This window comes from Catharus ustulatus, unplaced genomic scaffold, assembly GCF_009819885.2.
Source record: "Catharus ustulatus isolate bCatUst1 unplaced genomic scaffold, bCatUst1.pri.v2 scaffold_72_arrow_ctg1, whole genome shotgun sequence".
Lineage (NCBI taxonomy): Eukaryota > Metazoa > Chordata > Aves > Passeriformes > Turdidae > Catharus > Catharus ustulatus.
Window position 1 is genome coordinate 93,868 of NW_024879542.1, and position 22,170 is coordinate 116,037.

Genomic DNA, 22,170 nt, shown 5'->3' on the forward strand with positions numbered 1-22,170 from the left:
GGTAGTTTAGCCTGGTTTTGTAAATGTATAGGTGGGCAGTATCTGTGCTGATATTTTGCTGTATGCCTGAATTACATGAGGGACTGTTCCTAGCTGCTGATGGGGCACTGCTATGTGTGGCTCTCACTTCAGGAAGCAAGAAGCATGATTGTATCTCTGAACAGAGAACTAGGAATGGGAACACCCTGTCCAGTGTGTTTAAGGGGATTTAGAGTAGTCTTACCTGAGCTTTTATCACAAACTTACAGTGATTTCATGAATACAAGCCGCACTGAGTATAAGCCGCATCTCTGGGTGTTGGCAAATATTTCATTTTTTGTCCATAAATAAACCGCACCTGAATATAAGCCACTCTGTCGTTCGCAGCGAGGACCTGCGTGCAACAAAGTTACCAAACAGTAACGGAACCGCAGCAGGGCGGGGTTTACTGGCTCAGCTCGGGCTGTGCAGGCTCGGCCCGCTAGGGGCTGCTGACAGGGCCAGGTGGCCCAGCTCGGTGGGGCCGCTCGGCGGGGCCTCTCGGGGCTGGTGGCCGCCTCTGGGGTCGCTCGCCCCGGCCCACTCCCACCGCGGTGGCGGCGGGCGAGCATGGAGCGCCCCCTGCTCCTGCTTGGTGGTGAACAGCGGAGGTGGAGCCCCCCGCCTCCTCCCTGAGCCGTGGGGATGTCACCACAGCCTCTCCCCAGCCTGAAGTAGGGAACTCCCCTGCCTCCCTCCCTCCCCCCACGCTGCCGGCGCTGTGCTGGCCCCACCCGCTGCGCAACACAGTATCCAATTTGTAACAATCGTGAAATCCTGGGTTTTACTGGCAGGCGCTCGGCTCGGCACCCTGGCTGGCACTTCTGGGGTTGTAAATGTCAGAAAATTATTCACATATTAGCCACTCCTGAATATTGGCTGCATTTCCGGTTTGAGAGCAAAATCTAAGTCAAAATGGTGCGGCTTGTATCAGTGAAATTACTGTAATCATGCTCCTTTGTAGGATCACGCTTTTGTATTATAGTAATTATGGAACCTTGAGGTAAGTTATGGTGAGACTATGACAGTCCATAGATATTCAACTGAAGGTAGCACTGAGGATGGCAACCATACACAGCAAGATGGACACACAATGGGGAAAAAGATAAAAAGCTCTCCTTCATCCTTCACTCTCTCAACCCACCACCCTGCATAACCTGCAATAGCGTGAAGCAAGACAAGAAAGTCAGCATTTCGCACCCTCCAACAGCTTTGACATGACAGGTATGGTATTTTCTTACCCACAGAATTGCCAAGGAAATCTGCCCTAGCAAAAGTGCAAAAGTTTTCAGTACAAGGAGGTGGGCTGCAAAAACTGGCTTCTAGGCAAAGGTTGAAATGACTCAATCTGAAACAAAATGTAAAGCAATTGCTGCCTGGGAAAAAAAAAAAAAAGATCATGCTGACATTTAGAGGCTGCAGTGATACTATCTGTCCCTTTTCAGGCTGACATAAACAGCCTTGATTTCATCCTTAAATGATTTTATTTTTGTTTGTTTGATATTTAGGATATCCTTTATTTTTAGGCAGGGGGCAGCAGGATGGATGGATTGTCTTAACTTCAGCTTTTATGCCAAGAAATAATTGCCACCCCAGAAAGGTAATTACATATGACATTGTTTATACACATAATAGGCCTGGAAAAGCATGTTCTACAGATAGGAAAAAAAAAAGAAAAACCTACTTTCACATCAGGGTGGAACACTATGCAAAGTGACAGATTGCCACAAATAGCATTCAAACTCTTGCACAGTACTGGTAGATTTTTCTTCTGGGGAAGAGGAGGAAGGGATGAAGGCTATGGAATAGGGTGGAATAGGGTGGAAAAGGGGAAAAAAAAGGAAGACAATTTTGTTCAATAGCTATAGTGACATACACAGTGGTTTTTACTTTCTTGATTGCTGCTAAATGAACCTGATTTTTAAGTTGTTTAAAAAGTCACTGCCTCAAAGGGACAGTGTTGCCATCTTGTACAAATATCACTTCTCCTAAAGTGGCCTAAATTTGAATTGCTCTGAAAGCAGACCAGATAATCTGCTAGAATATGTTGTGGCATGATGCATCTCCCCTTTGTGCCCTTAGTGCCACATAGAAAGTGAATTTAGCTCAGAAAAGGACAACTAGTCTCTTTCCCCCCCTCCCATCGTAATCCAATGAAAGAATAAAACAAACATTGTACTGCAGTGTCAAACCCATTTTGGATCTTTTTTTAAATGCAAAATATGTATTTCTTCAAGATATTGAAAGTTTCAGCGCTGAACAAAGGAAAGAAATGCATATGTATTTTGATATTGTTATATTCCGAAGCAATTCATAACACGGCTATTCTCTATGGCAGTGTCCAGCAAATTGCATGAGCTGCTTGTTAGGCTTGACAACAGTGTTTTACCTAACAAAGGCCTCAACAGCTCAGAGCAGCAGAGGAATGTCAAAATTAGCACATTTGACACACAAATGTGTGACCATTATAATTTATAAGAAGATGCATGGGGTGGAGGGAAGAGGCAGGATGCTGGGAAGGCTAACAGTTAGCAGTAGGTACATGGTGCTACTGACCACATTTAATCAACCCTTCTGTAAACAATTCAACATTTTCATTGTTCTCTAAAAACTAATCAAGAGAAACAAACACTTTTTATTCATCTTGAAGTAATTTTCCGTCAGGTTTGAGTCCCTTGTGACTTACAGCTTGTGCATTGCTAGCTGTGTGATACAACAACTATTTCAATTTATTTTACAAACTCTGGCCATTCACATGTCAGTTAGTGTTCACCAAGTCGGCATCTGAAATTGTGCAGTTAACGAGTTTTACAACATTTCTATCAAGAGAAACTGTTTAGCATAACTGACTCTCAAGGAGTTATTATACCTCTAAAAATCCATTTTAAGGGGCATTATTTAAATAAAATAGAAAAACGGTTCACTGCCTTTTAAAGGGGCTACAAAAAAAGTCCATCAGATCCAGTGCAGTAATCCTCAGCTTAAAGTACTCTTGGGAGCACTTCTGGGAATTATCAGCATAATGAAATGTTTTGTAAAATGTCCAGATAGATTTCTCTACTCAACAACTTTACTGCAGTATATTTATTTTCCTTCTAGTCTTTAAAGAAGTGAACACTTTTTTGAGGTGATGATTCTACATTGTGTAGATTAACTGAATTCATTTTTTCATTCTGAAGTTTTTTCCCTTTTGGGGAAACATCTATGTCAAACAACAAAAAAAGAGAAAAAAATAAGTAAAGTGTTAGGTAGGACAGCTTTATTTGTGACAAATGAAAAGTCTGTAACTGATTTTTTTGTGACCAAAAACTCGATGATTGCTCCACTGATTTTTCATTTCTTCATACAGGTTCAATTTTTTGCCCAGGAGTTATTTAATTTTTCTCTTTTCTAAAAGCACTTGTTTATCCCCTGCAAATAACAAGCACATGTAATTTACAGAAGACAGTAATAAGTCTTGGAGATGCACAGGCTTGAAAGGGTCTAAGCTGAGGTGCAGACAAGCTCTGATTATTCCTTCCTGCCAGCTTGTTGCGGGGGGGTAAAGTCCCTACCAATGAGCTGTGGGTGGGAAGCACCTGGTACAGTAGTCACTGCATTGAGAACTAGCTTGGCTATCCTTCAGCCCACACTGATGTCTACTGAAGTCTGGACATCTCAAATATCTAAAATATGAGAGAATATTATTATTTTAATCTTGTACCTATATGAGTAGCCAATCTTTTAGTCCATATTACTCTGCATTACTGGGCTAGCTGTTTTCTGTCCTATTCCCAGAAAAACACTTCCATTATAAGGAGGTGTGGTCAGTCAGGGAGCATGGTCAGTAGAAAGCTGCATAAGTGCGCTCTACCTCTCTAGGGAAACTGTTGTCTTTGTTAAGCCTTCTTCCCTTCAGAGAAGACTTGTGAATGTTTTGTAACACCATGACTGAATTAAAAGAATAGTGTTAATGACAAGAGAAATTACTGAGACACCATAATTCAGGTTTGGGTAGACAAGTCTTCAAATTATAATTTAAAAACTTTAAATATCATAGAGAAATAACCCAAAATCCGAACCCATGCAACATCAAAGCTGATACTGCATAGTGAAGGAGACACTTATATTCACAGCTTCAGTTCCTAAATTGGTGACAATCTAAATGCCGAATTCTCTCACATTGAGTAGAGCTGTGTACCAGGATAATGAGATGCAAGTCCACATCAGTCTGGTAGCATGACTAATAATATCAATAAGATTTGTTTTAAATACTTCTGACCTTTGATAGGAAGAAGTAAAACATGATGAAGAAAAAGTGGATTGCATAAGAAATAAATAAAATGGTTTAAAAACTTTTTTTTTAGTCTTTTATATAATGTCAGGTGACTTAGGCTGGATTTCCTTCACCTTTTGGGACATGGTGACACAGTTATTCGCCATGAGTTCAAAATTTGATTCACCGACTTTTAACACAGGCTCTTCAGCCTGTGAAGTTGAGTCTGGTGGATATAATCATCTCGATAAGAGCTGGACATACAGCCTAGCTCTATTACTCCCACAGAAGCCCCTGGAAGTTGCTTGGATATGCTGGAACATGGAAAAGATCAGCACCTCAGTTGACACAAAATGTGCAGATATACTCATTGAAAGAAACATTAAGGAAACGTCTCTGAGATGCAAAGGTAGGTATGCCTAGCACAAACCCTTCTCTGCCATCAACTGCATTTGGGTGATTTGCCAGTGGATTTGACGTCCAAGGGGCACTCCTGGAGTGGGGTCAGCCCTGCAAGAACCGTCAGAAACTTAATTGGGTGGAGGAACAAAACTGAGGCATACAACTCTTGCTTTAATAGATTTCTGTCATCAAAGTGGTCCTGGTGTGTGAGAAGCTTTTGACAGCAAACTGACAAGGAGGTTGAGCCAGAAATCTCTGGGCTAGACCAAAGCCTTAGTCACCTTATCTGGCATAGGGAATGCTGAGATACATTTCCTCAAGGAAGGGAACTCCTTTTGTTTGGACACAACATTTCTGCTTTCACTGAGTGCAGGATTCACAAGTTTTCATCTCTGTGTGGGGAATTTTTGCCATATGAATTACAGTAATTTCACAAATACAAGCCACATGGAGTATAAGCCGCACTTCTGGTGCGTCGAGAACATTGACGTCTTTGTCAATAAATAAGCCACACCCAAATATTAGCCACACTTTCGTTCGTAGTGAGGATCTGTGTGCAACTTTCACAAATTTGCCAATTAGTAACAGGATCGCAGCATAGCGGGGTTTACTGGCTCGGGGAGGGGCCAGGCAGGTTTGGCCTGCTCATGTTTGCCGACGGGGTCAGGTGGCCCGGCTCGGCACTACGGCTCGGCGGGGCCGCTCGGGGCCGGCTGGGCGGTGCTGCCTCTGCTGCCGCCAGGCTCGCTTGCCCCCCACCCCCGTCTGCACCGCTGCTGCCGCGTTTGCTCACCCTGGCTAGCACTGCAGGCGCCCGCACCGCCGGGCTCCCCCACGCTGCTAGCCCCGGTTCTGCCGGGCTCCCCTGCCCTGCTGGCCCGAGCTCTGCCACCCGCCCCCCGCACTGCTGGCCCCACCTCTGCCAGGCTTTCTCACCTCTGCCGGGGCCGGTTGGGCTCCAGCTTGGCTTGGGGCTGCCGCGGGCTCTCACTTCCATGTTGGCAGCTTTTAGAATGTTGTTCATATATTAGTCACCCTTGAGTATTAGCCGCACTTTCGGGTTTCCACCAAAATTTTGGTCAAATTGCTGCGGCTTGTATTAGTGAAATTACTGTACTATGGCATCATTGATACGGTGATTTTCTTGGGAAGATTTGCAGTAGGTTTGCAAGTCAGACAGAAGCCCTAGCTAGCAATCACTTGAGCAACAAATAATAACTTTAAAGTCCTGGAATGCTAGTGCTTGATGTTTCAGGAGCAGCTTTTATTTATTATTCTGTGTGTCACCTGCCTAACTCAGATGATAGTAGTAGCTGTTATATACAGATGAATTGCAAAAATAAAAGACTTGCACTTCAAACAAATATTTTTGCATTGTGAAATCCACAATATCTTAAAAGTAAAAATCTTTTCAAAGACAGTGTGGACATTTACTTGACATTGCTCCCCTCTTATAGTCAGCTAAAACCTATAATGACAGTCACATTGTGCCATTGCTCATTGACAGGCACCTAATCTAAATCTGTAAAGGTATCTATTCCTGTGCTCCTGAAGACAGTATGATGAGAGCAGTGTCAACAGGAAGTGCAAGGGAATCTACCACTCACTGCCCATTCTCAGTTACAGAAGTCACCTTACATAATCAGATGAACTGAAACAGATGTCTCAAGCACTCTGATCATACAGAGGCCACCACATATTGACTTCAGTAGTTTTGGACCAAATTCCTTCTCTGTCAGTGGAAATAAGAAACTGGATAATTTAGTAGCCTCCTAATGAGCTATGATATTTAGTGTTCCATGACAGGGGACAGAAAAGGAGAGCAGAAAGATTTCCTGCAAATTGCTAGTGTTGTCTTCACTCTAGTAAGTCCTTGCAGTACTTACTGTGCTTTGGGACTAGAGAAGTTGGTTTAACATTAAACAGTTGGTTCCTTCTGAAGTTTTCAGCTGAGAGTGAAACATGTATTTGCAAGACTCACCTGAGCCTACATGTTAGAGCTTGAGCAAGAGGTCAAATTCAGATTTCAACATTTCATAGGTAGGTACTTAGAGGTAACCACAACACAAAATGTCAGGAAAACCCCAAGAACCAGACAAAATCAAATGGTGATTTGTTCTGTCAGAAGAAGTGCAAGTAAAAAAGTCCAACCCGCAATTTTTTTTTTTTTTTGGGGGGGGTGTGTGTAATCCCATTTGAAAGGCCAGAAACAGGGAAAAATTGCTCCTTCAAATGGTAGTACATAGATCTGTGACACAGGGCTGTCTTAAAAGTGATTTGCCCAGTTATCTTGGGTGTATATTCCAGTTATACATTGAACTACTCACAGCTGCAAGATATGCTACAAATTTATCACATCACATGGTTCCGACATGCTGTAAGTACTTACTAACACAAGTTGTTCCACATTACCTCTCAAAGAAATACGACAAACTTCCTTAAACATTTTGATGTTTTCCACAAATATTGTAGTGATGCCCATGATGCCCATGTATAAAGTAAGCATCCATTTGCCTGACTTATTTTACATTTATTTTATTAAAATGATGCGAATGCTTCATGTAGACTCTTAAATAAATATATTTTGGGTTTATACTAATTTATAAACATGGTTAATATATTACATTTTGGTAGATTTTTATAAATGTGCTCTTATTAAACTTATTAAAATGCTAAATTAATTTTAAAATGGTAGTTGCACCAGTGTATCTATTGTTCAGATTAAGACAGCGTAGAAGATAGTATATATCTGAAAAGCCAAGTTATGATTTTAAAATCACAACTGATTTTCTAATTGCCTCTATGTTGACGCTAGATACTGTTAGGTATTGTTTACCACAGAATAGGTCCACTCAGGATGTAAAAGGCAAATCTGTGGCTTTCTCAAAGTCCTGTGCAATAATTCCCATACAAACTTAGAATTGGAACTGATAATATGTCAATGATTAAAGTACAAAGAAGTTAAATATTACAGCTAATTTTCTCACTGAAATCTAATCCAGGGATTAGCAACAATAGGAAATCTATTTTATTTGCATTTAATTTGTACCTTCACACTATTATCTCCATATTTCAGTTTCAGGAAATGTGGTTCAGGCTATTATAACCACATTTCATGCTGCAGTTGTACTGTTATTTGAGCTTTATGCTAGGAAATGACTTACAGAAAAAATAAAGCCAGCATACTTTATTTTAATTATACTAGAGCTCTGTCTAAGTACAAAAAATAGTACAGCATATATTTAATATGGAGCATGGATTAACAGTTTTATGAGACATAAAATCTATTTATATCATTTTCTATTTACAAATCAGTTATATATCTTTCAACAAAACAAATGCCTATAGTGTAAAAATGAATAAGGAGAACATCAAACTAGCAATCCTATAAGCAGTAAATAATATCTTAATTGGCCTGGAATGCTGGAGCTTGATATTTTTGGAATTAGGTTTTATTTATTGATCTATATGGCATATTTATCTTTCCAGTGATTTGTACAAGTCTATACCCTTTCCTCAACATTAGATCCATGTATGGCTTTATACTGCAAATCACGTTTGGGGAAATAGCCAAGTAAGAGAAGAATCGTTGCTTCTGGAAAAGCCATCCATTTAAAAACTTCCACTGAAGCAAGGATAACTTCACAGTTTTTGCACTTTGTCTTCTGATAAAAAGAAGGGGGCAGAGAGAGAGGGAAGAAATGGTGTTATTATGCAATTGCCACCCAATGAATTGTTCAACAGTCCTCTACTCTTTGCTGGTTTGGCAGTGACAAGAAAATAAGGAAGGATCCCATGTGCACTGAGAAATGTCTTTTAAATGCTCCTGCCTATGTTCTTTTTACCAGTGAAACTAACAGGCAGAAATAGGTATAGTGGGCCTTATACATGGTCTGCAATCTCTGTATTTGATTCTTCCAGGAGTGTTTGTGCAGATTTGTTCTTAACACCCTCACCATACTTCAAGCCACATGGCACTTTACCCTACACTTTGCACACTACCATGCAGCTGAGAACTGGCAAATGCAATCTTCCTTCACCAAGGCATCTGCTGGGAAATTCTCCTACCTGCTGAAACATAGGTATTTTTCGCTAAGTCAATAAAAGAGGGAAATTTATCAATGACTCTCCTCTTTTGTACAAAAATGTAATTGAAAATGTCACCGTGGATATGCTGCTCAGTAGCTTTGCTTAGGATTGTAAAAGTGGTCCTGAAAACTGCTTTGCCTGTTGATGGTAGAAAGAAAAAAGAGTTTGCTAACAGCATTGTTGCACTTGTTCATCTTTTGCTTTTACGAAAGTGATGCTATAAACACAGAAAAGATTGTGATCTGATAGCTGTCATTGCTCTAGTATAACATTAGCTGTCTGGAAATGAGCTAATTAAATTTTTTGGTGTGTCTTGTATAGAATACATTTGCATTTGACATAATTAGTGGTAGGCAGATCCAGCTATATCCAGGGGGATTCTCAAGACAACTGCTTTGCTGACTATTAGTGCCTAATTTCTGAATGTCAAATCCCGCACATCTTAATTTCTAGAGAATTAGCTCAATTGAACTTGCTCCCCAGTTATGCAAAAACTGTTCAGATAAAACCAAGTGGACACGAATATAATGAATGTGGTTATTAAATTGTTTCAATTGAAAGAACCCTATTCTTATACCATCATAATGGGAACAATTTATCCCCACTGATCAGCCTGTCTCTTTTTTCTGAGCTCTCTTTGATCTTGAAGCACATTGCAGTGGTATGTCCTATTGAAAAGCAAAACTGGGGCAATTTTAAAGCTTTTGTACCTTACCAGTGCTCTATTTTTTCATGGTTTAAAAATAGCTGTTAATTATAAGTGCAGTTTAAATGTCTCAGTGACCCAGAAATGCAGTTGGAATGAGACAGATTCTGTGTCTCTTATAAAACAGATGTACTTTCACAGAGCATCCTGAATTCAGCCCTGAAGATCTAACCTTCTCTAAGGTTATTTCAGTCAGGTATTGAGCTTGTCTAGCTTTTAGATATAAAATCCCACGCATTTTTAACAATGAAGACAAAACTTAATCTATATTTACCTCAAGAATAAAAAAACCTCTTTTTCTGTGGGGGTTTGTTTTCCTGCTGGTGGTTGATGGGATGATTTCCCTTAGACTCCAGAGACTCAGTAGACAATATACCTCATTTAATCTCCACCTCTTCTGCCCCTTAATGTAATAAGCCTCATGCTCTTGAAGAACATTAAGTGCTAATAAATTTCAGGAAATCATATTATTTTGACTGGATTAATCACTGCACCAGCCATATCTTGCAGATATAAAATTTCAAGCTTCAGTGTTTTGAGTGGCTCAAAGTACTTTTTTATCTTCTCTTCGGCCAACAATTGCTTTTAATTCCTGTCTGTGATGGGGTTCTTCAAGAGAAGTCTGAAAAGTAGGGTGCAAATAAATTAAAACAATGATTTACAGGAGGGCCTGAACAAATCGGTTATTTATATGTCTCTTTATTTCTATGTTGTTAGACAGCAGTTTACAGATGTTTCAATTAATCAACAAGGCTTGGTTTCAATTTTCTGATTAGAATAGGCTGTCTAGTGCATTGAGTTTGCTGAGCTCTCCCATTTCCCTGAAGATCAGTGGTACACATTTCAAAGCCACCAGGACTTCATGAAACCGAATGGGTTAATGGTGAAGGGAGCCAAGGATCAACCAAACTTGGATTATACATTGATATCTCAGTCATTAGGAGAGACTGACATCCAGATAAGGGCTGGACTGCAGGAATAATTAGTCTATGAGTGTGGCAGAGCCTACCTGATCTGGACATGAGCAGCAAACCTGATCCAAAGCTTTTTCTCACTTTTTGGTTATTAAGTGTTATATAAATATTTTTCTTCATATCAACTAAGAATAAGGTGGAAAAAAGACAAAGAAAAAGGAGGTAATAATCCCTCAGGACATCAAATCTTTTTGACTAATAAAAACGTTTTCTTGAACTACCCAGAATTTTATGGCTCATGTTCAAACGCATCCTCAAATATCAGATATACACACAATGAATAGAGAAAAATCCTCATTTGATAGTGAGAACAAGTATACCATTTTGCTTTCCATTCTCTGGGAAATAATTTTCAATTCAATACTTATAAAATTTCTCCCAAATCTCAGAGGATGATAAAAAAATAACATATTGCAATACTGTGAGTTCAACTTCAAGAGAAGACACAGACCTCACTGTTTTCTAATATCAGTCTCTAAAAGACCTCATTGATGATATCAGCCCTTGGGAACTTTCTATAATTTTGGTTATGGAAACAAGAGGGCTTACTTTAACTATTCCCACTTTCAACACTTAATGCTACCACAGTGGAAAACAACAGATTTGATAGTAGCTGATATGATACCACATCTCTATTGGAAATAAGAAAACTGATATTTGGAAAAAGTGATTATCAGCTATCTTTCTACCTTTAGAGGAAAATATTTTGGTGCATAAAAGATTCTCAAGGTAGAGAAGTCAAGAAAAAATTTGCTATTAAAACTCCATGGGCTTTGTTTTAGCTTCTACATTTTCATATTGTTATTTTGTGAAATACAAGGCAAGGAATGAACCACAGTTTAAACACCTGCATGAGTTAACCACCTCTTTGACAAAGCAGTACAAACTCAGTCTGAAGCATATACTTAGAATTGAGTGTCATCCTGATGTGGGATGGATACACTCTTCAAAGCTCCCCAGCAGTGCGAATCTTAGTTTGTATTTAGGTGAAAGTATTTAAACTGGACTCAGTATCTTCTCAAATTATTTAAGCAGGGAAAAATGTACTGCTAGAATTGTGCTCAAGAAAGATTTATTTCAAGGTGATTTGGGCCAACATTAATTTTTGCACTTTAAATTTCCATTCTCTAATGGCTGACAGTGACAATGTTACTATACTAAAATTAAAGCAGTTTGCTGTTTGAAGATTAAAAACTCCACCCCAGAATTTTTCCCATGTTGACATATTACATCAAATTGGAACCTTTAAATTATATACATACATACAATTACATAGATAGCTCACCCTAGGACAAGGTCTCCTTGGGGTATGCATCGGGTTTCTCCATCCATTTGCATCATCTACCAGATGCAACCTTGTTCTTGAGCAAAAACCACCCCACAGACAGGATTGTCTTTGCTGGAGGCAGAGTTCATCCAAACAGTCTTCCCTAGCATACATTTCATGTGTACTACTGGAGCCTTATCTCCATCTGGTGTTCCCAAGAGCTCAGATTGGGCAGGGCCTGCTCGGTAAGTGGAGGCTCGGGTATTCACTAACCATGTGGCCTTTGGTAGATTACTCTCCCAGTTCTTGAAAGGCCCCACACCAAATGCCTTCAAGGTGGTTTTAAGCAGGCCATTGCACTGTTCGACTTTCTCAGCTGCTGGTGCATGGTAGGGGATATGGTACACCCACTCAATGCTGTGTTCCCTAGCCCAGCTGTTCTTGAAATGAGCCCTATTGTCTGACTCAATTCTCTCAGGGGTACCATACCTCCAAAGGACCTGTTTTTCAAGGCCCAGGATGGTGTTCCGAGTAGTAGCGTGAGGCACAGGGTAGGTCTCCAACCATGCAGTGGTGGCTTCCACCATGGTCAGTACGTAGTGCTTGCCTTGGTGGGTTTGAGGCAGTGTGATGTAATTAATTTGCCAGGCCTCCCCGTACTTATATTTGGACTAATGCCCACCATACCAGAGAGGCTTCACCCACTTGGCTTGCTTGATGGCAGCACATGTATCACAGTCATGGATAACTTGAGAAATACTGTCTATGGTTAGATCCACCCCTCTGTCACGTGCCCACTTATACGTGGCGTCTCTGCCCTTATGACCTAAGGCATCATGGGCCCATCAAGTCAGGAACAATTTTCCCTTGTGTTGCCAATCTAAGTCTATCCGTGACACCTCTATCTTTGTGGCCTGATCTACCTGCTCGTTGTGTTGGTGCTCCTCATTAGTCCCTCTTTGGGACATGGGCATCCACATGACGATCTTTTACAGGTAGCTTCTCTACCTGGGTGGCAATGTCTTTCCACTTATCAGCAGCCCAGATTGGTTTTCCCCTACATTGCCAGTTCACTTTTTTCCACCTTTCCAGCCAATTTCACAGAGTATTGGCTACCATCCATGAGTTGGTATAAAGGTAGAGCTTTGGTCACTTCTCTCTCTCAGCAATGTCCAAGGCCAGCTGAACAGCTTTGAGTTCAGCAAGTTGACTTGATCCACCTTCTCCTTCGGTCGCTTGTGCAACCAATCATGTGGGGCTCCATACGGCTGCTTTCCACTTCTGGTTCATCCTCACGATGCGGCAGGAGCTGTCAGTGAAAAGAGCATAGTGTGTTTCATCTGCTGGCAATTGGTTATACGGTGGGGCTTCCTCACCCCGGGTTACTTTTTCTTGCTCCTCGTCATCAGCGAGACCAAAGTTTTCACCTTCTAGCAAGTTCGTAATTATCTCCAAAATCCCAGGGAGATTTGGGTTTTCGATGCGGGCGCATTGCTCCATGTGGTGTCGGTACCATGGTATGTAGAGGGAACCATTCCTTTGAGCATCCACCCCAGCACTGGTAGTCGGGGTGCCAGGAGGAGACTTGTGCTTCTGTGCCAATTACTTCTGAGGCAGCTTGGACTCCCTCATAGGCAGCCAAGATCTCCTTCTCTATGGGAGGGTAATTGGCTTCAGACCCTCTGTAGCTTCAGCTCCAGAATGCCAGAGGTCGACCTCGAGTCTCCCCAGGCACCTTCTACCAAAGGCTCCAAGACAAGCCATGTTTGCCGGCTGCAGAATAAAGCACATTCTTCACCTCCGGTCCCATCCTGATTGGGCCAAGGGCTACTGCAAAAGGGATTTCCTGCTTGATCTGGGCAAATGTTTACTGCTGCTCAGCACCCCAGTGGAAATCGTTCTTCTTACAGTGACCAGGTTGAGAGGGCTCACAATCTGACTATACTCGGGAATGTGCATTCTCCTAAAGTCTATGGCACCTTGGAAAGCTTGTGTTTCCTTCTTGCTGGTTGGTGGAGACATCGTGGTGATCTTATTGATGACCTCAGCGGGGATCTGGCGCCATCCATCTTGCCACTTTATTCTCAGGAGCTGGATCTCTCAGGCAGGTCCTTTGACTTTGCTCTTTTTAATGGCAAAGCCAGCTCCCAGCAGAATCTGGTTGATTTTCTCTCCTTTCTCAAATACCACCACTGCCGTGTTGCCCCACACAATAACGTCATTGATGTACTGCAGGTGTTCTGGAGCTGTACCCTTTTCCAGTGCAGCCTGGATCAGTCCATGAAGATGGTGGGGCTGTGTTTCCAGCCCTGGGGCAGACGTTTCCAGGTGTACTGCACACCCCTCCAGGTGAAAACAAACTGAGGCCTGCACTCTGCTGCTAGAGGAATGGAGAAAAATGCGTTAGCAATGTCAATGGTGGCATACCACCTTGCTGCCTTGGACTCCAACTCATGCTTGAGCTCCAGCACGTCCAGCACGGCAGCGCTCAGCAGTGGAGTCACTTTGTTCAATGCACAATAGTCCACAATCTCCATTCTCCATCAGACTTGCACACAGGTCAAATGGGGCTGTTGAAGGGTGAGTGGGTTTTGCTGACCACACCTTGGCTCTCCAGCTCATGGATCATCTTGTGGATGGGGATCAAGGCATCTCGATTTGTCCAGTACTGCCGGCAGTGAACTGCTGAGGTGGCAATTGGCATTTGTTGCTCTTTCACCTTCAGAAGTCCCACTGCAGATGGGTTTTCTGAGAGTCCAGGCAAGGTGTTCAACTGCTTAATGCCCTCTACCTCTATAGCAGCTATTCTGAAAGCCCACCTGTATCCCTTTGGGTCTTTATAATAGCCATTCCTGAGAAAGTCTATGCCTTGAAGGCGCGGAGCCTCTGGGCCAGTTATAATCGGATGTTTCCGCTACTCCTCCACTGTCAGGCTCACCTCAGCTTCCAGCAAAGTCAATTTCTGTGATCCCCCCATCACTCCAACAATGGAAATATGCTCTTCCCCCTCATGTCCTGATGGTATTAGGCTGCATTGTGAACCAGTATCCAATAACACCCTATATTCTTGTGGCTCTGATGTGCCAGGCCATCTGATCCAAACCATCCAATAGACTCTGTTATCCCATGCCTCTCCCTGGGTAGAGGCAGGGTCCCTGTATCCCTAGTTATTATTTCCTTTCTGGACATACATAGTGGAAGTTCCTTCAAGTGGGTTTGACAGATTATCTTCCCTTCTGTAATATCTACCACTTTGGTCATGGGAGGTTGAGGCTACCTTCACTTTAGTGTAGCTCCCTCAGTTAGCATTTCTCTTCCAGAGTTGACGCATCTGTGCTGCCAGGACAGAAGTGGGTTTCCCATCCCATTTTCCTATGTCTTCCCCATGGTCACGCAGAAAAAAACATAGGTCAACTTGTGGGGTGCACCCTTGTTCACTAGCTGAGGGGCATTTGGCTGTAACCTTGGGGTATGAGGCTTGCACTGGTGCTGCCTTGATCTTCCTCATCTCTTCCCTCATCTCAGTTATCTCACCTCTCATCCCCCTCACCTCCTTCATCTCCTCCCTTATCCCTGCCCGTATGCAATCCTTGACCACAGCAGAAACCTGGGCCTGCATTGCGCCATTCATCATACTGTGAAAATCCCTAAGCTTGTTAGCAACAGAGCTCACTGTTTCTCGGTGTTCTTCAGCATTAATCATTGCAATGAAGGTGGTGTATTGAGATGGCCCTAGGTTTGCCAGATTCCACAGCATGTGCCCTGTGCACCTGACCTTGTCAGGGTCATTGTCATGCTGTCCATCCCTCCCAAAGAATACCTCCAGTACTGCCACTTCGCTCAGCTGTTGAATTCCTTCCTCAAGGGTTTTCCAGTGCATTCTATGGTGGTGCTCCTGCATTCTTTCCCTGTTGACAAATCTCTCTCTTACACTCATTAAAAGTCGCTCCCAGAGGGATAGGGGGCCTGGCTCCCTTACGAATATCTGGTCCACACCTGAGTCCTGGGACAAGGATCCCAAATTCCTTGTTTCTGTACCATCTAAGTGCACACCTGTATCCAGATCCGAAGTAACCAAGTTGTCAAAGCCTCCCGGCCCCGACATGCAATATCTTTCTGCAGATTGTGGAGATTTTCATAAGACAGGGACTTGGTGATGATTTCAATCTCTGGCTCCCGGGTTGGTTGTGAGGACCCTCTTCTCGGGTCCTCTCCATCTAGGTGCCTTGTTTCCATTTTAGACTTTTTAGTTTCCGTAGGGGCGACTGTTGCTGGCTGTGTGTGTCCTTGCAATTCAGCTGGAACCTGGGTAGATGTAACACCTATGAGTTCCACTACAGCATCACTGGATTCTCCCCCTTTAAGGCAGGGCTTCTCACCAGCTGGGGAAAGGTACTCCTTCATAATCTGACCTATCTCCTTCACTAGAACTCCCACCCACTCTGGGTGGCTCCTTTCTGAGGTGGGTTGTGGGGCAGGGGCAGGCTCTGGGGCAACATCCCTCGTCTCTGGGGCAGGGTCAATGTCTGCAGCACCATCTCTATTTTCTGAAGTAGGTATCAGGGTTGTTATCCAGCTCAATTCCCCCTTCTCTCTAAATGTTAAATAGGACAAGCTTATCAGTAACACCAGCCTTTGTATAATATCATTAGCATTTAGAGGAGATGTGAACCCTTCAAACACTGGTGGGGTAGACCCAAAAATCTGGGTGAAGGGTTGGGAGAAAATTTCTCCTGGTGTTATTCCCTCACAGTAGGTGCCATTATTAAAGTAACTCCAAAAACATGCAGTTAGTGTGTGGTATCCCTGAATCCATGTACCCGCCTTCCAAAGGAAGTTAAAAATCCATGAATTCCTCATCTTATCAACCTATAAAGCAAGCTGGATAACAGTCACAGTAACCTTAGTTATAGGGCCATATGTATGTAAGGGTTTACAAATGGGAGAGATACATGTATGAACACATGCAGCCCAAACCAGATTAAACTGGACCACATGTTGCTAGAACACAAAAAGACAATCTTAGGCAACTGAAGAACTGTTATTCCTTAACCTCTGCCTCACGCTGGGAGCCAGGATCTGTGCTGGTTTAAAGGACAGTATTGCCAGAAAAAGAAAATGGCAAGAGTTTTTTCCCAAAATGGTTAGTGAAAAAATTCCCTCCCTCCCAGTTTTCTATAATTTGGAAATTAAGGAGCTATCAGGCAAAAGGTATGGGTTTAGGAATGACAGTTCTTTACTGATATATCTACAAGACAAACAAGAACAACATCAGCTATGAACAGATCAGTGACAAAACAGAACAAAATTCAGTTTCAGTCCTTTTGTCTGGTCAGGCCACACGGTCCTGGTGGAGCGGGGGGGGGAGTTGCTTTTTTCCTCAGTCGTTGGAACTGCAGGAGCAGGCAGGCGGCCATGGCAAGGCCATTCCAGGTGGAAGATGGCTGAAGGAAAAGAAACCTCCGCTCACCGTTTGCGTCCCGGTTCTCAGCAGTGTTCTCAGAAGCAGGAAGCTGTAGCAGTGTCGGAGTACAGGGCGTGGTCGAACCACAGAGCAAGAAAGGAGTTCTCTCCTCCGCATTCAGGCCGGCCAGTGCAAGTGGCTCCTTGCAAGGACAAAGCCACTTAGATCTATTCATCCCCACCCCTCTCTTTTGTCTTGAGTAATCAGAAACCAGGGAGTTGCCCGGCTAGGTTACTTTGACATGCTAATGGGAAAAATTCTCTCCACCGAGGGAAAGAGTAAAAAACTTCCCCAACCCTCAACACCCTTCTCTTGTGTTATTTGTTGCAGTTACCCATGCAGATCTAATAAAACCAAAATAAGCTGAAGAAATATAATGTAAGGAGATAAATGTGATTTTTGGTGGAACAAGAGCCTGTCTCTTTCTCTGTGTTTATAAGTCGCTCAAAATTAGCAATTTTCTGTTTTACGTTTTGTGCTTAAACCCAAACTTGATGATCCTAAAACTGATGCCAGTGTTTCAGCTGAAGTTACAGTAATTTCACGATTATAAGCCGCACTGAGTATAAGCTGCACTTCTGGGTTTCAGCAACTTTTTGTTTTTTTGTCCATATACAAGCTGCACCTGATTATAAGCCGCATGTTACAATACAGAGTGTGATAAAAGGTATCTGTTCTATCACCATCTATTGAGGGTGGGGACAGTGATCCTTATCTCAATGGTAGATAATCTGCTAACGGGCCATCCATTGAAACCAGGCAGGGCATTGTTCTTTATCTTTTCACACCCCATCCTTCCTCCAGCGAGTCATTGTCTGCTAATGGCCCATTGAGTCCCACTGTGGGAATGATAAAATTACTGCATCCCATTGAAAGTTGCTCCAGCCAGGGGGAAGAGCCCAACATTTCTTACCAAGATAAAAACAGAGGCTTTGGGACACTAAGGTAACCCCTTTCTCCACTGGACTCCAGTGGAAAACCGGATTTCTCCACATCACCACTGGACCTCCAGAGGGAAACTACACCTTGTACAGGAGCACTGCTCCAACTGAGCCACATTTGTCACTGCAGGAGGATGCAGCCACCATGGAATGGGACTGCTGCCAACACCCTGCCTGACGGGGTGTCAGGTTGTACTCTGACTTTGTCAGGGTTTGGAGTTTGTTTCTTTGTAATACTGTATTTCTATTTTGATTTCCCTAGAAAAGAACTGTTATTCCTAATTTCCATATTTTTGCCTGAAAGCCCCTTGATTTCCAAATTATAATAATTTGGAGAGAGGGTGTTTACATTCTCCATTTCAAAGAGAAGTTCCTGCCTTTCTCAGCAGGCACCTGTCCTCCAAACTAAAACAGCAACTTTTTGTTCTTTGTCCATATATAAGCCGCACCTGATTATAAGCCGCACTGTGGGTTCGGACCAAAATTTTAGTCAAAATGGTGTGGCTTATAATCGTGAAATTACTGTATATTCATCTGAGTTTTGTAGTTGTGACTGCTTTATGCTATATTTTCCTAATGAGATTACTATTTTGCTTTCATTTTTTGCCCACAAGTTCCTTGGCATGCAGTGATGAGAAGCTTGGAGCCAATTTCATGCTTATTTTATGGTAATTCTAAAATTGCCTCACATACACTGAACAAACTCTCCTTACAGGAGGTACAGAAATAGGATTGTTTGCAGACAGTGTCCTAATGGGCAAGCTTCTTTTGTCTCTAATCCCTACTCTTTGCTTTCTTTGTCGTACTTTGCTTCTTACTCTGTAGCTCAATGAACTTTATTTTTGATGATAGACATGCTTCAATAAAAAGTGAAGAAAATATTCTGAATAAGAGTTTGCATGGTAGATAAGGCATTTTTATCCAAGGAGGAGGTCTTTCAATACAAGATGTAGAAGGTAGGTTTCAGATGGGGTAGGTTGCTCATCACCAAATTGTTGCAGAAACAGGAGGGAAAACCACCTCTCCATTGGCCCTGGAAAGAATGAATACACATTACACACATTTGTTGTTTTGTTTAGGTTGTTTGTTTGCTTGGCTTATTTTTGAAAAATTTAGATGCACAAATGAGATACTGGTGATAGTAACTCACATCCATGGAAATTTAAGGAACTGCAGCTGGAGCAAATACCTTTCAGGAGAAATGAAGTCAATGACTACCTGTTATGGTGCTTAAACATTGTTGCCTCAGGCACTGGATGGAGACCAAGTCAATGAAACTGTAACATGCTCTAATACCAGACCATACCGAACAATTGGACATTGATTTAAAAATATTTATGTATATGTGTATCTAAAAATTCTTACATGAAGTGGACTTATCACATGCTATAAAGCCCCATTTCCCAGGGCTTGTGCTTTGAACCGGTACTCAGTTCAATGCTGTCATCCACAGATTTATCAGGTGCTATTCATCATCACAAAAGAGCTGCAGGCAGAACTGCCAAGAGGATCATGCTTATTGCATCTTTTTCTGTATTGGCTCTATTTGAGAGCAGAAGTACAGAAAACAACCTTCAATAAGGTGCATAATACTTCTGTAAATAATATTCCATTCAAATCAGTCAGGAAATTTTTTTGCCCAGATTTTGTGTCATGCTACCCTTTGAGACAAACTGGTGTAAAGCTCAGGATATTTTCCTAGGTTCTAAATCCACACTAATCACTGAGGAGGTAGGAGATAAGACATTCTTTCTGAATTTCTGTGATTCCTGGCCCTTTACTTCAAATCCATTAATACACAGGGATTTAGCAGGATTGGACCTACTGGTAGTCAATTAATTGACTGACTCCGTAGCTGGTGATAAGAAAAATGATTCCACTACAATTCAAGCACTTCATTGCAACCTGCCCCAAGTCAACATTATATATATTTTCTAAATTTCAAGATGGAAAACATGCTTTCAGCCAAAAGATAAAAGCTTTGAGAACAGAAAATTGCGGTAAATCTGTCCTAGTTTGGAGGACAGGTGTCTACTAGGAAAGGCAGGAGTCTCTCTTTGAATGGAGAATGTAAAACCTCTCCCTCCAAATTATTATAATTTTGAAATCAAGTGGATCTCAGGCAAAGCTATGGGAATTAGGAATAACAGTTTTTTACTAGGGAAATTAAAATAGAAATACAACACTACAAAGAAACAACTCCAAGCCCTGACAAAGCCAGAGTACAACCTGACACCCCGTCAGGTAGGGTGTTGATAGCAGTCCCATTAAATGGTGACTATAGTCCTTTTGTAGTGACAGATGTGATTCAGTTGAAGCAGTGGTCCTGTAGAAGGTACAGTTTCTTTCCAGAGGTCCAGTGGTGATGTGGAGAAATCCAGCTTCCCTCTGGAGTCCAGTGGAGAAAGGGCTGTCTTAGTGTCCCCAAAACTTCTGTTTTATCTTGGTAAGAAATGTTGGGCTCTTCCCCCTGGCTGGAGCAACTTCCAATGGGATGAAGTAATTTTATCAGTGACACAGTGGAACTCAATGGGCCATTAGCAGAAGATATTTCCCTGAAGGAAGGATGAGTTGTGAAAAGATAAAGAACAATGCCCCGTCTGGCTTGAATGGATGGTCCATTAGCAGAACAACTACCACGGAGATAAGGATCACCGCCCCCACCCTCAACAGATGGTGATAGAATAGATACCTTTTATCTCATCCTGTATTGCAATCCCAGACATTATCCACCCCTTATTCTATTACCATTTGTATAATGACATCTTACACACCATTTTCACTTAAGATTATGTTTCTCTGTGGTACACAATGGGTTTCTCCATCTTTCTGCACTACCCCCCAAGTGTAACCAGGTCCTTGAGCAAAAAAAATCCCACGGAGGGGTTTGCCCTTGCCCGTGGTGGGACGAATCCAAAGTCTTTCCAAAAATACCTTTCATGGGTACTACAGGGACTTTATCTCCATCTACTCTGTGCAAGGGTTCAGACTGGGCAGGATCAGCTCGATATATGGACAATCGGGTGTTAACCATCCAGGTGGCCTTTGCTAAGTTTGTTTCCCAATTCTTGAAGGTTCCCTCACCAAGTGCTTTCAGTGTACTTTTAAGCAGTCGCTTGCACTGTCCAAGTTCCCTGGCAGCTGGTGGATGGTAAAGGATAAGATATATCCATTCAATACCATGTTCACTGGCCCAGGTGTTGATAAGGCTGTTTTTGAAATGAGCCTTATTGTCTGACTCAATTCTCTCAGGGGTACCATGCCTCCAAAGGACCTGTTTTTCAAGGCCCAGGATGGTGTTTCAGGCAGTGGCGTGGAGTACAGGGTAGGTCTCCAATCATCCAGTGGTCGTCAGTACGTAGCACTTGCTTTGGCAGGTTTGAGGCAGTGTGATGTAGTCAATCTGCCAGGCCTCCCCGTACTTATATTTGGACTAATGCCCACCATACCAGAGGGGCTTCACCTGCTTGGCTTGCTTGATGGCAGCACACGTATCACAGTCATGGATAACTTGAGAAATACTGTCTATGGTTAGATCCACCCCTCTGTCACGTGCCCACTTATATGTGGCGTCTCTGCCCTTATGACCTAAGGCATCATGGGCCCACCAAGCCAGGAACAATTTTCCCTTGTGTTGCCAATCTAAGTCTATCCGTGACACCTCTATCTTTGTGGCCTGATCTACCTGCTCGTTGTGTTGGTGCTCCTCATTAGTCCCTCTTTGGGACATGGGCATCCACATGACGAACTTTTACAGGTAGCTTCTCTACCTGGGTGGCAATGTCTTTCCACTTACCAGCAGCCCAGATTGGTTTTCCCCTATATTGCCAGTTCGCTTTTTTCCACCTTTCCAGCCAATTTCACAGAGCATTGGCTACCATCCATGAGTTGGTATAAAGGTAGAGCTTTGGTCACTTCTCTCTCTCAGCAATGTCCAAGGCCAGCTGAACAGCTTTGAGTTCAGCAAGTTGACTTGATCCACCTTCTCCTTCGGTCGCTTGTGCAACCAATCATGTGGGGCTCCATACGGCTGCTTTCCACTTCCGGTTCATTC

The 22,170-nt window shown here is 42.6% G+C and overlaps 1 long non-coding RNA gene across 1 annotated transcript; it reads left to right on the forward strand.

Annotated features, from left to right (window-relative positions):
* The first annotated feature begins 894 nt into the window (after window positions 1-894).
* LOC117011502 lies at window positions 895-10,661 on the forward strand. The gene is made up of 2 exons (XR_004420999.1): window positions 895-4,682; window positions 8,597-10,661. It is a non-coding gene; the product is annotated as an uncharacterized LOC117011502 (long non-coding RNA).
* The last annotated feature ends 11,509 nt before the right edge of the window (window positions 10,662-22,170 follow it).